This window comes from Phoenix dactylifera, chromosome 2 (genome assembly GCF_009389715.1).
Source record: "Phoenix dactylifera cultivar Barhee BC4 chromosome 2, palm_55x_up_171113_PBpolish2nd_filt_p, whole genome shotgun sequence".
Classification (NCBI taxonomy): Eukaryota; Viridiplantae; Streptophyta; class Magnoliopsida; order Arecales; family Arecaceae; genus Phoenix; species Phoenix dactylifera.
The window spans coordinates 14,971,030-14,984,852 of NC_052393.1; positions in this window are offsets into that span (position 1 = coordinate 14,971,030).

Consider the following 13,823-nt stretch of genomic DNA (forward strand, 5'->3'; position numbering starts at 1 on the left):
GCCCCCGGGAGCGGGTGCCTTACGCTCCCGTATGGGCTGTTTTCGAGGGCGACTCGGCCCTCGATAACCCCCAGGTGGCGCGCGAAGTGCTTCGGGTCGCGCTGCTCCCGGCCGACCAGGCAAAAATCCGGTCCATGAACTATGGCGCCTTTATGGACTCTGCCCTTTGCTCTGCCGTCCGGGTAAGTTGATCTTTTTATTTGTGCAACCTGTGCAAGTTTTATGCGAGTTTTATTTTAGATTCGTTTCTCACGTCTCTTTTTTACAGCATCTGCACGAGACGGAGACGCTGATGCATATCATCCAGGACTATCGGGAGCGAGCCCGAAGGCATCAGCGGGGGCATGAGGAGGTCGAGGCGAGGTGCCTGGCGTCCGAGGCCGAGCGCCAGGCGCTCCAAGTAAAGGTGGGGGCGGCCGAGGACGAGATTCGGACTCTGACTGCCGAGCTCCAAGAGGAGAAGGGCGCGCACACACTTGCCAGATCCGAAGTGTGCGCCGCGGAGGCTCGTCTAGCCGAGGCCGTGTCGGCGCTGGCTACCCGCGAGCAGGAGGTGGGGAATGCTCACCTCAAGACCCAAGAGCTCGAGCGGGAAATAAAGAACTTGGAGCGGAAAGCCGCTTACCACGAAGCTCGGGAGCAGGAGGCTCGGGAGCATGCCCAGGACGTCGTTAGGCTCTTCCGTGAGTCGGAAGAGTTCCGCGACTTACTGGAGGAAGAAGGCGTGAACGGGCTGATTCAGGGCTTCAAGGACTTCCGCAACCAACTGCGGCGGCTCCTTTCGGACTTCGACCTGAACCTGCTTCAACCAGGAGCAGGGGTCGAAGAGTCAGAGGCGGAGGCAGAAGCTCCGGCATCTGACGGGGCCGACCAGGAGGGTCCGGCTGAGGCGCCCGAGGCGGCTCCCGAGGCTGCCGAGGCTACTGAGGAAGAGGCCTCGATCGCGGAGGAGCCAGCCATTCCTGAAGCCGCCGAGCCTTAGTCTTTTGTTTTTTCTTTTTGTAAATCGGGATGGCCTCCATACTGTTAAGGCCGAGCCCGAGCTTTGTACTTAGCCTACGGGCTTCTTTAAATGAATATATATTTTTTGTAACTTGCAACTGACTTGCGCTTTGATTTTCGGTAGACTTAGGTTTCTTCACTTGGATCCGCTTTAGGTTCCAAGGACTTGGGCTCTGCGGTCCCAACTTCGTCCGCTACATAGTTAGACTTGGGTTTAGGCTCCGCGTATTTATCCGGTCCGAGCTCAGGTCCGAGTTTCCGTTGCTCGGACCTTCGACCAGTGATATCGCGACGTTTATGTCTAGAATACGCTTAGGCTCGGGAGGTCTTTTCGAGCTTAGCTCAGAATTCGGCCGAGCCCTAGGACCAAGGGTCACTAGACTCAAACTTTTAGTCAGACTTCAAACTCGGACCTTAGGTTGCCGAGGCGGATGGTTGGACTTTTTCCGACAACCGGGTTGGATGTCCGGCAGCTCGTGATGGGGATTCATCGAGCTGCCGATATAAACTAGGCTATAGCTCGCTATTGAACGGTGCATGTAGGATGGGTGAGGCCGAGCAATGATTGGCCCGACCAGGTACCTCAACGTTGGTCGGAGTTTCATTCAGGTAATTAATTAACCAAGAATGAAAATAAATGAAATAATGTAAAGACATTAATTGAATGGGTACCTGGTACCATGAGCGTCTTACGCCGAGGCTGTGAACTTTGCCTGGCGATTTTGAGGACGCTCTTCTGCTCGGGGTCCGTTCTTTGGGGACGCCAGCATAATAGAAGAATCCAGTTATCGTTAAAGACGTTTGTCGCCAACCACAGACGTTTCGCTGATCACGGACAGGAGACCGAGCCGAGCTCGATGGTCGATGGAGATCGAGCCGAGCTTGATATTCGGTGGAGACCGCATCACAAGCTCACGAACATCTTCAGGGAGACCACGTAGGTACTCCGTCATCCCGAAGTATCGGGGCATCCCGACCGTGGTCGGAGTAGGAGAACGAGCCGAGCTCGTTGGTCGATGGAGAACGAGCCGAGCTCGTTTGGTGGAGACCGCATCACGAACTCACGAACATCTTTAGGGAGACCACGTAGGTACTCCGTCATCCCGAAGTATCGGGGCATCCCGACCGTGGTCGGGGTAGGAGAACGAGCCGAGCTCGTTGGTCGATGGAGAACGAGCCGAGCTCGTTGGTCGATGGAGAACGAGCCGAGCTCGTTTGGTGGAGACCGCATCACGAACTCACGAACATCTTCAGGGAGACCACGTAGGTACTCCGTCATCCCGAAGTATCGGGGCATCCCGACCGTGGTCGGGGTAGGAGAACGAGCCGAGCGAAGTCTGGTGCCATGAGACAATTAGGAGAATTGGTGAGTTCGAACAAGTGTACATAAGCTGTTATAAAATGAAATTGATGATTAAAGAGTGGGGAACCCCTCGGGATTCTACTGGTAGTACACGCGGAGATTTTTAGAACTCCAGCTTCGTGGAATGGGAGTCCCATCGAGAGACTCCAGCTTATAAGTTCCGGGCCGCCGGATGCGTGTAACTCGGTAAGGTCCTTCCCAATTTGGAGCCAGTTTCCCTTGCTCAGTCGGTTGGGAGGCCTCGGCTCTTCTGAGGACAAGGTCCCCTGCTTTGAAGGATTTAATTTTGACCCTAGCATTGAAGTATTGTGCTGTCTTTTGCTGGTACCTTGTCATGCGAACTCGGGCGGCCTCCCTTGTTTCCTCGATCAGGTCGAGGTTGTTCCTGAGTTGTGAGGAGTTGGAGCTGGCATCATGATGCTCTACCCTCAGAGAAGGGAGTCCAATCTCCAACGGGATGACAGCTTCCGTTCCATACGTTAAATTGAAGGGAGTCTCGCCGGTGGGGACACGAAATGTAGTCCGGTAAGCCCACAGGACATTGTATAGGTCTTCGACCCACTGTCCTTTGAATTTGTCGAGCCTGGCTTTGAGCCCCTGCAAAATTGTACGATTTGTTACCTCGGTTTCTCCATTTGTCTGAGGGTGCGCGACCGAGGTGAAGCGATGGTCGATGCCGAGCTCGGAGCAGAATTCTCTAAAGTGGAGGTTGTCGAACTGACGGCCGTTGTCTGATATGAGGATACGGGGGAGCCCAAATCTGTAGATTATTGACTTTCAGACAAAATTCCGCATCTTCTGCTCGGTGATCCGGGCAAGTGGCTCGGCTTCCACCCACTTAGTGAAATAGTCGATGGAGACGACCAGGAATTTCCTTTGCCCGGTAGCCAGAGGGAATGGTCCCAGAATGTCAATTTCTCACTGAGCAAAAGGCCAAGGGGAGCTGATAGAAGTTAACGGAGCCGAGGGTCGGCATTGGACATTGGCGTTTCTCTGGCATCGGTCACATCTTCGGACGAAGTCCACAGCATCCTTCTGGAGTGTTGGCCAGTAGTACCCTTGGCGCAAAATCTTATGGGCCAATGCTCGTCCTCCCAGATGATTTCCACAAATCCCTTCATGGACTTCACGCATTGCATAGTCAGCCTCTGTCGGGCGGAGACATCTGAGGAGGGGAGAGGTGAAAGATCTTCGATAAAGCTTTTCCTCGTGCAATATGTACCAGGTGGCGGAACGCTTTACTCGGCGAGCCGCACGTTCCTCACTGGGGAGGACTTCGTCTTGCAGATAGTTGATGAGCTCGTCCATCCAGCTTGGCTCGAACTCAATGCAAAGGGCCTGCTCGGGCTCCTCCGTACTGGGCTTTTGGAGATACTCCAGTGCCGCCGTTTTGGGGAGCTCGCTCATGCGAGAGGACGCCAGCTTTGACAGCTGGTCGGCCCTAAGATTCTCTGACCTGGCAATATGTTGGATGTGGAAAGAATTCAAGGTCGAGGTGAGATCCAGTACCTTCCGAAGATATTCCTGCATTGTGGGGTCTCAGGCTTTGAAGTCATCCAGGATTTGGTTGACGACGAGTTGAGAATCGCTGAAGGCCTTCAGGTCCTTCACTCCTAGCTCTCTGGCTAACTTGAGCCCGGCGACGAGTGCTTCGTATTCCGCCATGTTGTTGGAGGCAGGAAACTCGAGGCGTAAAGCTTGTTCGGCAACCATCCCTTCCGGGCTGGTGAGGATGAGACTTGCTCCGCTACCCCCCGAGTTTGAAGAGCCATCGACATGCAAAGTCCACGCCAAACTCGGGGTCTGCTCTGTTGACGTAGGCTCAGGTTCGGGCTTGACCTCGTCCGGTATGGTGCACTCGACTATGAAGTCGGCGAGTGCTTGCGCTTTGATCGCCGGTCTGGGTCGGTACTCGAGGTCAAATTCTCCGAGCTCGACGGCCCATTTAGTAATCCGGCCCGCACGGTCTGATCTTTGCAGGATCTGCTTTACTGGCTGGTCGGTCAGCACGGCCATTGTGTGGGCTTGAAAATAAGGTCGGAGCTTCCGAGCTGAGATGACCAAGGCATAAACAGTCTTCTCCAGCTTGGAGTATCGAGTCTCAGCATCCCTCAAGACCCGGCTAGTATAGTATACTAGTTTTTGGAGCTTGCCCTCCTTCCGGACCAGGACCGAGCTCACTGCTACAGGAGAAATAGCTAAATAAAGGTAGAGGAGTTCACCCTGTTGAGGCTTTGTGAGCAGGGGAGGGGAAGCGAGAAGGTGTTTGAGCTCTTCAAAAGACTGCTGGCACTTGTCCGACCATAGGAAGTTTTTTGGCTTCTTAAGAGTCGCAAAAAATGGAAGGCAGCGCTCGGCCGAGCGGGAGATGAATCTTCCGAGAGCTGCAACTCGGCCCGTAAGCCGTTGTACCTCCTTGACTGTCTTCGGAGGCGTCATCTCCTGGAGTGCTCGGATCTTTTCAGGATTGGCCTCGATTCCCGCTGTGTAATGATGAAGCCAAGGAATTTGCCCGAGGTGACTCCGAATGCACATTTGGCTGGGTTGAGCTTCATTTGGTACCTTCGAAGTGTGGAGAATGCTTCATCAAGGTCGGTCACATGGTCTTGCGCCACCTTGCTTTTCACCAGCATGTCATCAACATAGACCTCCATGTTTCGGCCTATTTGGTCTTTAAAGATCCGGCTGACCAGCCTTTGATAAGTTGCCCCGGCATTCTTTAAGCCGAATGGCATTACTTTATAGCAGTAGGTACCCCCGTCGGTGATGAAGGCCGTCTTTTCTTCATCTTCTGGCGCCATACGGATTTGGTTGTATCCGGAGAAGGCGTCCATGAATGCCAACAGCTCGTGCCCCGAGGTGGAGTCCACAAGCTGGTCGATGCTGGGGAGTGGGAAGCTGTCCTTTGGGCAAGCTTTATTCAGGTCGGTGTAGTCCACGCACATACGCCATTTTCCGCTAGCTTTTTTGACGAGGACCACGTTGGCGAGCCACTCCGGATAGGATATCTCCCGAATGAAGCCAGCCTCAAGCAGTTTGTCAACCTCCTCGGCTGCTGCTCGTTGTCGTTCAGGGGCGGCGCCTCGCTTCTTTTGTCGCACGGGCTTGCAGGTTGGCTTTACTTGGAGCCGGTAGACCATGATCTCTGGGTCTATCCCCGGCATATCCGCGGGCGACCATGCGAAGACATCCATGTTGTCTTGCAAGAAGTTGACGAGGCGATCCCTTTCGCGCTCATTGAGGCCGGAGCCGACCTGCACGGTTAGCTCGGGAAAGTTTTCGCGCAAAGGAACTTGGATTAGTAGCTCACCAGGCTCTACCCGCTTCTTCTGAGGGCCGGCCCGTGCCTCCAGGGTTTTAGCTGAAGGCTGGTCAGTTGCTGGGACCGGCACCTTGGCTGGTCGCTTCGCCTCATGGGTCGCCATGTAGCATCGTCTTGCTACCGCCTGGTCCCCACGAACTTCGCCAACTCCTTGGCTGGTGGGGAATCGCATGAGCATGTGGCGAGTTGAGACCACTGCTCGAAGGGCGTTGAGACCTGGTCTTCCAAGGATGGCATTATAGGCCGAGGGCAGGCGTATCACAAGGAAGCTCATCCTCACGGTACTTTCGCAGGGGGCGAGCCCGACCGTGACCAGGAGGTCGACCTCGCCCTCTACTGGGACCGAATCCCCAGTAAATCCGACCAACGGAGCATTCATCCTCCGTAGTTGCTCTTCTGTCATTCCCATTTTACAATAGGCATCAAAATACAAAACGTTCGCCGAGCTTCCATTATCGATTAAGATGCGTTTTACATCAAATTTATTTATAACCATAGAGATGACCACGGCATCATCGTGGGAAGTTTCGACTCCCTCCAAATCATCATCTGAGAACGAGATGGCTTTTGAGGCGCGTAGGCGCTTCGAGGAGGTTCCTTCCCCTGAAGCTTCTCCAACCGAGGCCCCGCCTCGGATGGTGCTGATGGTGCCGGCAATGGGCCTGTTGGCGTTTGAACCTTTAGGCTGTGCGGCTCCCTCTGCTGGCCTCTTTTCTTCACGCCGGCCTCGCACAAATCGATCGAGCACCCCTCGGCGGATGAGCGCTTCGATCTCGTTCCGGAGCTGGTAGCAGTCCTCAGTATCATGGCCATGATCCCGATGGAAACGACAGTACTTCCGGGGATCACGCCAGACTCCGGAATCTCGTTTCGGGGGTGGGAGTCGGAAATAATTCCGACCCTCAATCTCCATGAGGATTTCGGCCCGAGGAGCAGTAAGGGGAGTGTAGTTTTCATACCTCCCTTCGGGTGCATGGGCCCGTGGTGGAAACCTCGGGCGGAGTGGTGGCCTCTGCTGGGGCGGTCCCCGTAATCGGGGTGGACTCTTCAGGCGGGGCGGATTTTTGGCTCGGCGCGGGGACGGGCTTCTGGGCTGGCCACGCTCCTCGCGGCGTCTTTTCTGTTTCTTGGGAGTCTGCTCGGCCCCGCTCCGCCTAACAGCCACGGCTTCCTCGGCCTTGGCGTACTTCCGCGCCCGCACAAGCATTTCAGTGAGGTCCGCAGGAAAATTCTTCTCGATGGAGAAGAGGAACATGTAAGACCGGGCTCTAGTCTTTAGTGCTGACATGGCAATTGACTGGTCAAGCTCCCGGACTTCCCATGTCGCGGTGGTAAATCGGTTCAAATACTCCCTGAGGTACTCTCCCTCCTTTTGTTTGATATCAAGGAGAGAGTCCGATGTCCGCCGCTGGGGCTGGTTGGCGGCAAAGTTACTGGCAAACTGCCTGCCGAGCTGCTCAAAGGAGGAAACAGTACTCGACTTTAGCCCGGTAAACCAAAGCCGGGCTGGTCCTCGGAGCGTTGCTGGAAAAGCTTTGCACAGCATGGCCTCCGAGGCTCCTTGTAGGGCCATTAAGGCCCGATAACTTTCCAGGTGGTCAAGGGAGTCAGTCCTGCCGTTGTAAGGCTCCACCTGGGGCATCTTGAACCGTGGCGGGACTGGCTTGTCTTCAATCTGCTGGGAGAAGGGGGACTTCATGGTGAACTCGAAGTCACCGTCACGTCCCGATTACCTTTCGTGGAGTGCTTAAATCTGGCGCTCCACCTTCTCGACCTTCTTGTCGAGCTCATCATTCTGGGGGATCGCCGCAGCGGTCCGCTCCGGTGCAGGTTGCCCTGGAACTGACTCAGCCTCCGAGGGCTGTGGCCAGCCACCAGGGCCTCTAACTGGATGTTCTCTCCAGAGGGAGGCCTGGACTTGAGAGTCCTGACCTCGAAGGGGAAGTCCGCTTGTAGGAGGCACCGGTTGAACTGGGGCCGGAGGGAGCGGTACCGTCGGGATGCCCCTGGGTTGCAAGCCTTGGACAGCGGTGGCCAAGGCCTGCACCTGTTGCACCAGGGCATCGAACTGCTCCAGCCGAACTTGAGGAGTTGACTCGGCCGGAGGCGGCGAGTTCTGGACAGAGTGTCCAGGACTGGGTGGAGGACGTCGAGAGGCATTGGAGGCTCCCATACTTCTCAGTTTCATGGCTGCAACTCGGGCCCTTCCTCTAACGCCAACTGTTGCTGGAAATTGGACCCGGGGGCGGCCGCGAACTAAGAGGGGAGGGGCTCCACCGCCGGGACAGTGGGTGGCGGCGCGTCGGCTGGTGGTGTCCTCCTGGAGAATCCTGCAAAAAAGCCGGTGGCCGGATTCCCCGGCGCCGGCCCTCCGAAGCTTAAGTCAGAGGGGGCTAGTATATGGGTGGAGTCAAGGAGGAGAATGTTTGTTTCCCTCCCTTTCTCTCCCCCCAGGTTCTCTTTTATAGAAAGATATTATGTTACCTGGGAGGTGACAGGGCAAATTATCTTTTTCGTGATAATTGGGCACGATCATGCTCATTAATGGCGTTGTGGAGAATAAGACCGGATCAGACCGGAGTCAGCGAACTGTCATGGTTGATCGGACCTGTTGGAGTGGTTGAACCGCCGGCCGTGGTGGGCCTGGGGTTCATAGATGGCAAACGCATTGATTGCTGAGTGAACCGGTGATCAGGAAGAGCCATACGCTTTGATGGTCCAATGATCCGGAGATCATCTTGAGCCGTATTCATTTAATGGTTGAGTGCATCGGAGGCCCGCAGGGGTCACACGCATTAATGATAGGGCGTGCCGAAGGCCTACGGAGGTCACGTGCCTTAATGGCTTAAGGATGGTAACAGAGTATGGTGGAGTCGTGTATTTGGTTGTCAGATCCTATAGAGGATTAGGCGGAGGTTGGATATCTGGCTAAGGCACGGGCTCGGCACGGGTGCCGAGCCGAGCCGGTTGCTCGGCGGGGTGTCTCGTTGTGGGGTCGGGCGTTTTTCTGGTCGACCGCTGGTCGGTGCTCCTTGGTTGGGTGCCTTTCTGTCGGCGCCTCTCTGGTCGGCGCTCTTTGGTCGAGCGCCTCTCTGGTCGGTGCTCTTTGGTCGAGCGCCTCTCTGGTTGGCATGACTTGGGTTTTCCCCCCAACAAGGACCTATATAAAACCGTCAGAATTTAACTTTTTTAAAATATTTTACTAAAGATTTTTGCATGTCTGTCCTTATACAAATATTCAATTGCATATTTAACCCTGCAAATTGCAATTGACATGTCTAACCCCTATTTTGAATTTTTCTGCATGTTGACCCCTCTCATCACCTTCCATTAGGTAATGTTATACCGCATGGTTATACTATTGTTAAAATATTATTAAATTGATGAAATAACATTTGTACACAAAATTGGCCCTAAATAATTTAAATTACATTACTTTATAAGAGTTGAATCAAACCCTCAACTATCAAATAAAATTCAAATAACTTAACCACCAAGACGAGAAAGGGTAATAACTGAAAATGATGATTTGTCCTAATCTAATTGAATTATTCCCACTTGCCTATAATATTCTTTTGATAGAAAAATGTGAGAACCGGCCCATATGGGCCATCCCAAATTGAAGTCGGCAACATCAACCGACTTCAATTCGAAAATTCAAAAAAAAAAAGGATCGGAATAGAGGAACCACATTTTCCTGCTCGATCTGTCAGCCATTGAGAGGATAAGTCCGCGGGGTCATGGCCAATGACAACTTCGCGGGCTGTTGGGTTGTGCAAACAGCCGCCATGATCATGAACGAGTGCAATGAGCGGAGCTAACCCCATCTGAAACATCTAAAAATCCCTCCTTTCCCTCCACTTGATCCACCATCGCGCACCCTCCCTTCTTCTTCCTTACCTTCGACGGCCGACATGTTGCCACAACCAAGCTCTGCCACCCCTGAATCCCTTCTCTCTATGGATTTCTGGTTGCCTTGCTTCTGTTGTTCCAAGACCCACCTCTTTTCATCAAAAGCTACAACCGCCGCCGCAAGGTCCATTGCCACTGCAACTCGCCGGCGAGTCCTATCCTCCCATTGCCTATTTGGCTAGGTGGCTGCTACCTTGGGCAGCTTGGGGCGCTGCCCCTTTCTCCTTCCTCCATTTCCTCCGATGCACGCTCGAACCATTGTGGCACTTCGCTTCCAGTTGCGCCACCGACTACACTATTGTGCCCAAGGCCGCGCCACCACCGGACCATCTTCCTTTCTCTTCCCTTTCTTTTCTTCCCTCTCTTCCCTGCCATTCTTCTCTCCATTCTATCTTCTTCTTCTTCCTCCTCTAATTCTTTCTTTCTTTCCATTTTATTTATTTATTTATAGATTAATTTCTCAAGTCCTCTTTTCTCTCTCTTAACTTATGGGGCCATACATGTTGATTGATCCAAGTTAACCTAGACTGACAACCAAACCCATACCCTTGATCGAATTCGGGTTGAGACTCTTCCTTCTCTCTTCTCTCTCTTTCTCTCTCTAAGCAAGACTCAAGAATCTTAGTTCAAAGCCATGACTCTCTTTTGCTCGGATCCAAGTTGACCCCGGTGTAGAGACCTTGCACAATCTTGATACCCGAGCGGCATACCAACCTAGCACCCGGCCTTGTCAGCAGATATCTTTAGAATTTGGTTACCATTAATCTTTATTAAGCCATCTAAATTATAGCTCTTTGATAGGTGCATGAAAATGTACATTTTTAACACTACCACTTTAGGCTTGATTTTTTTGACTTAAGCATGATTTGGGTATTTTTATGATGTTTTTCTAATCTGAGCTTTACTTCACAGAGTGTCCAAGTCTTAATTGATTTTGGTGATTTTATTGTAGGAATAGAATTAAGGAGCTTGAATATCCCATTGCAGTCCGAATGAAATGAAACTTGGTGGGGATGAAGTAGACATGTTGAGGTTTCATATGCATCAAGAATCAGGTCAATTGGAGCTCCAGAGAGAAAGTTATGAGGTTGCAAAGTTAGGTTTCCCTAGACCGCCAGCTTAGGCCCTGACAGATCAGATATTTATGTAATATTTCGATAATTTCGGGATCTACAGAAGTCCAATTGAGATGATTCAAATTTTGTTGGAAACTAGACTTCCAGAGCTTTCTAATAACTATAAGAACACAAAATTTAAAGATCAGATGCGATCTGGAGAGCCTTCCAAACTTCATGCTGACGTTGGTGCTCGAGGGTAAAGTCGGAAAAACACATGCAAACGTGTCTAAGTCGTATTTCTTAGGGTTTTTAGCCCCAAAACCATATATATACTTGGAGGAGCACGCCGTTCTAAAGAAAAAAAGGTTGCATTACAAAGAAATCATCAAGAGGAGCCAAAAATTCATGGAGAGCTAATTCTTTGGTGAAGCTAGGGATGAATTCGCTTGGATGATGGTAGTTTCATTTATATTTGATCTATGTAATAGATTTTCATGTTGATACAATTCTTGTTTATCATTTCTCATCAATAGATCTTTCTTGTGTTGGGATAATCTTGAACCTATTCTTTTCATAGATTCAGCCATGTTTTTTTCTATAGAATTGTTGAGGTGCTTGATTATATCTAGATTTAATTGTTTATCCAGTTAGTGTGATTTTTTGCTGAAATATTGCCATTGGGTGTATTTTTATCTTTGAATCTGAGTCTAAAAGGATAACAATCCTTGGTTTTAAAAGAGGAGAATGATTTTTTAGAATTACCACTAAATATTTTGATTATAATGCTATATCTTCCAATTAGAGAATCTGGTGCTATGATCTCTAATTGAGTTATCCAATGGATCAAATATGAATGGAATTACCTGATTCAAGTGAGGAATTTCCGATGCTTTGCTGCCATTAATTCTAGTCACATATTTTCACTACTACAATCTAATTGTCAATTTACTTTTAAATATTCACATCACATTTTACTGCTTTAATATTTCTTTTTAGTTTTGTAGTTCCTTTTAGCGTTCCTACCTTCTCCCTGTGGAATCGACACCCCAATATATACTGCGATAGCCGCATTATTCTTTGGACATAATCACTCTTCTAGATGAGTTTAGTTCGCCTTGTTCAGATTGACCCGAGCAGTTGGGCACACCACCTCACTGAACTAATTTGGAGGATGAGGTCGTATCCCCAATAGTATTTTAATTTTTAACTTTATTTAGCTTCTAAGATAATGATAAAAATAATTATATTTTAATGATATTAAAATAGATGATTTCACCGGTCTAACTAAAGTAGAATTTTGAAGTGAAAAGAGATAAGTAACCTAATGCTTCAAGGTATGTTTTCCATTTTTTTAGTAAAATAATGATTAGTTTATTAAATTTGATAGTGATATCTGTTTTTTATTTTGTTGCCCAAGGTGACAACCCAAGAGGGGGGGTGAATTGGGTTTTTCTAAATTTTTGGTGCTTTAAAAGTTTTCTTGTTAAGAGCGGTGGAAGCTTTCTTAAATTACTTGTGTGAACTTACCCTAGAGCAAGAATCAAATATAAAGCAAGAATAAATACAAGAATAAGCACAACACAAACAAGACAATGTATAGTGGTTCGGTGCACTCCAAGCACCTACGTCCACTCCCCAAGCCTCTCCTTAGGAATTCACTATAATCCCTCGGATTACAGTTGGATTGTTTTCCGGGCTCACAATCCAAAAACCTTTACACTTTGGTTTTTCGGGATCACTAAAAACCTATGTTGGTTTTACGGGCTCACCAACGAACCTTCACAATTGGTTTTATGGGTTCACCAACAATCTACGTTGGTTTTACGGGCTTACCAACAACCTACGTTGGTTTTACGGGCTTACCAACAACCTACAATGTTGGTTTTACGGGCTTACCAACAAACCTTACAACAAGAGTAATAAGTAAAGAATGAAAGCTCCTAAAAGAGCAAATAAAACAATTATGAGCTACAAAGAAGAGTTTAGAATATAGTTATCCCTTTAATAAGGCTCTTCTCTTCTTTGTTAAGATTGCTTCACTCTTCAAGGGTTGGTGGAGCTCTTAATGTTTCTTGGAATCTACTCAACCACTTTCTTTTGGCTCTTTGAATGAAGCAATTGAATGAAGCTTGCCTTACTAGGATTTTCTCTTGAATACACTTGATGTATTTTCAAAAGCTTGCTTCCTCTGATGAATACTCCCTCTTAAATACTTCTCCAACCTTCAAAAAGTCCTTCCTGACCGTTGGATTGAAGAAACTAGCCGTTTATAGCCGTTGGGAGTGCAAAAAGCACTTCTGCACAACTAGCCGTTATGCTTCTACCCGTGCTTGGGTCGACCCAAACTTTCCTGGGGTCGACTCAAACCACTGTTCATCAGACTTGGGTCTGCTCAAGCATTTCTGGGGTCGACCCAACTTTCACTGGGGTCGACTCATGCTACATTGAGGTCGGCCCTCTCAGGAAACACAGAACCTTACATTTCAGCCGTTTTTCACTTGGGTCGATTCAACTTTTTTTGGATCGACTCAAGGTTCAGTTGGGTCGACTCAAATTCCATTGGGGTCGACCCTTTCAGAGATTCTAGAGAACCAGTTTTTGAATGATACAGCCTTTGGGTCGACTCATGTTCAGTTTGGGTCGACTCAAGGTGGGGTCGACTCAAGTTCCATTGGGGTCGACCCTCTCAGAGATTCCAGAGACTTGTTTTCTTGAGGCTTGAAGATGGGGTCGACTCAACTTTCACTTGGGTCGACCCAAATGCTGTTCATCCGTGCCATAAGTGCTAGAATGTGCCAGAATATTTCTAAAACGTGCCAGGGTCGACTCCATCTCTTCTAAGATCGACTCCTACTCTGTGCCAAGTGTTCCAAAGGCGTGCCACTTCGTTCCAAGGCGTGCCAAATGTATCGGGGTGGACTCCAAACTAATTGGGGTCGACTCTAACCATGTTTTTCTGCACTTTGAAGGTTAGTTATGCACATTGAAACAACAATATGATATTCCAAGCAAATTACGATGCATGGCACAATAGAGTTTCATACCCTTAACAGTAGAAATTACCGAATTGCCCTTTTAGGTATTTTTAACGTGAAACTTTGCCAAAATGGATTCTTGAGCTTTCTACCATTCTCTATTATAAATTTTATCTCATTATCAATTCTTG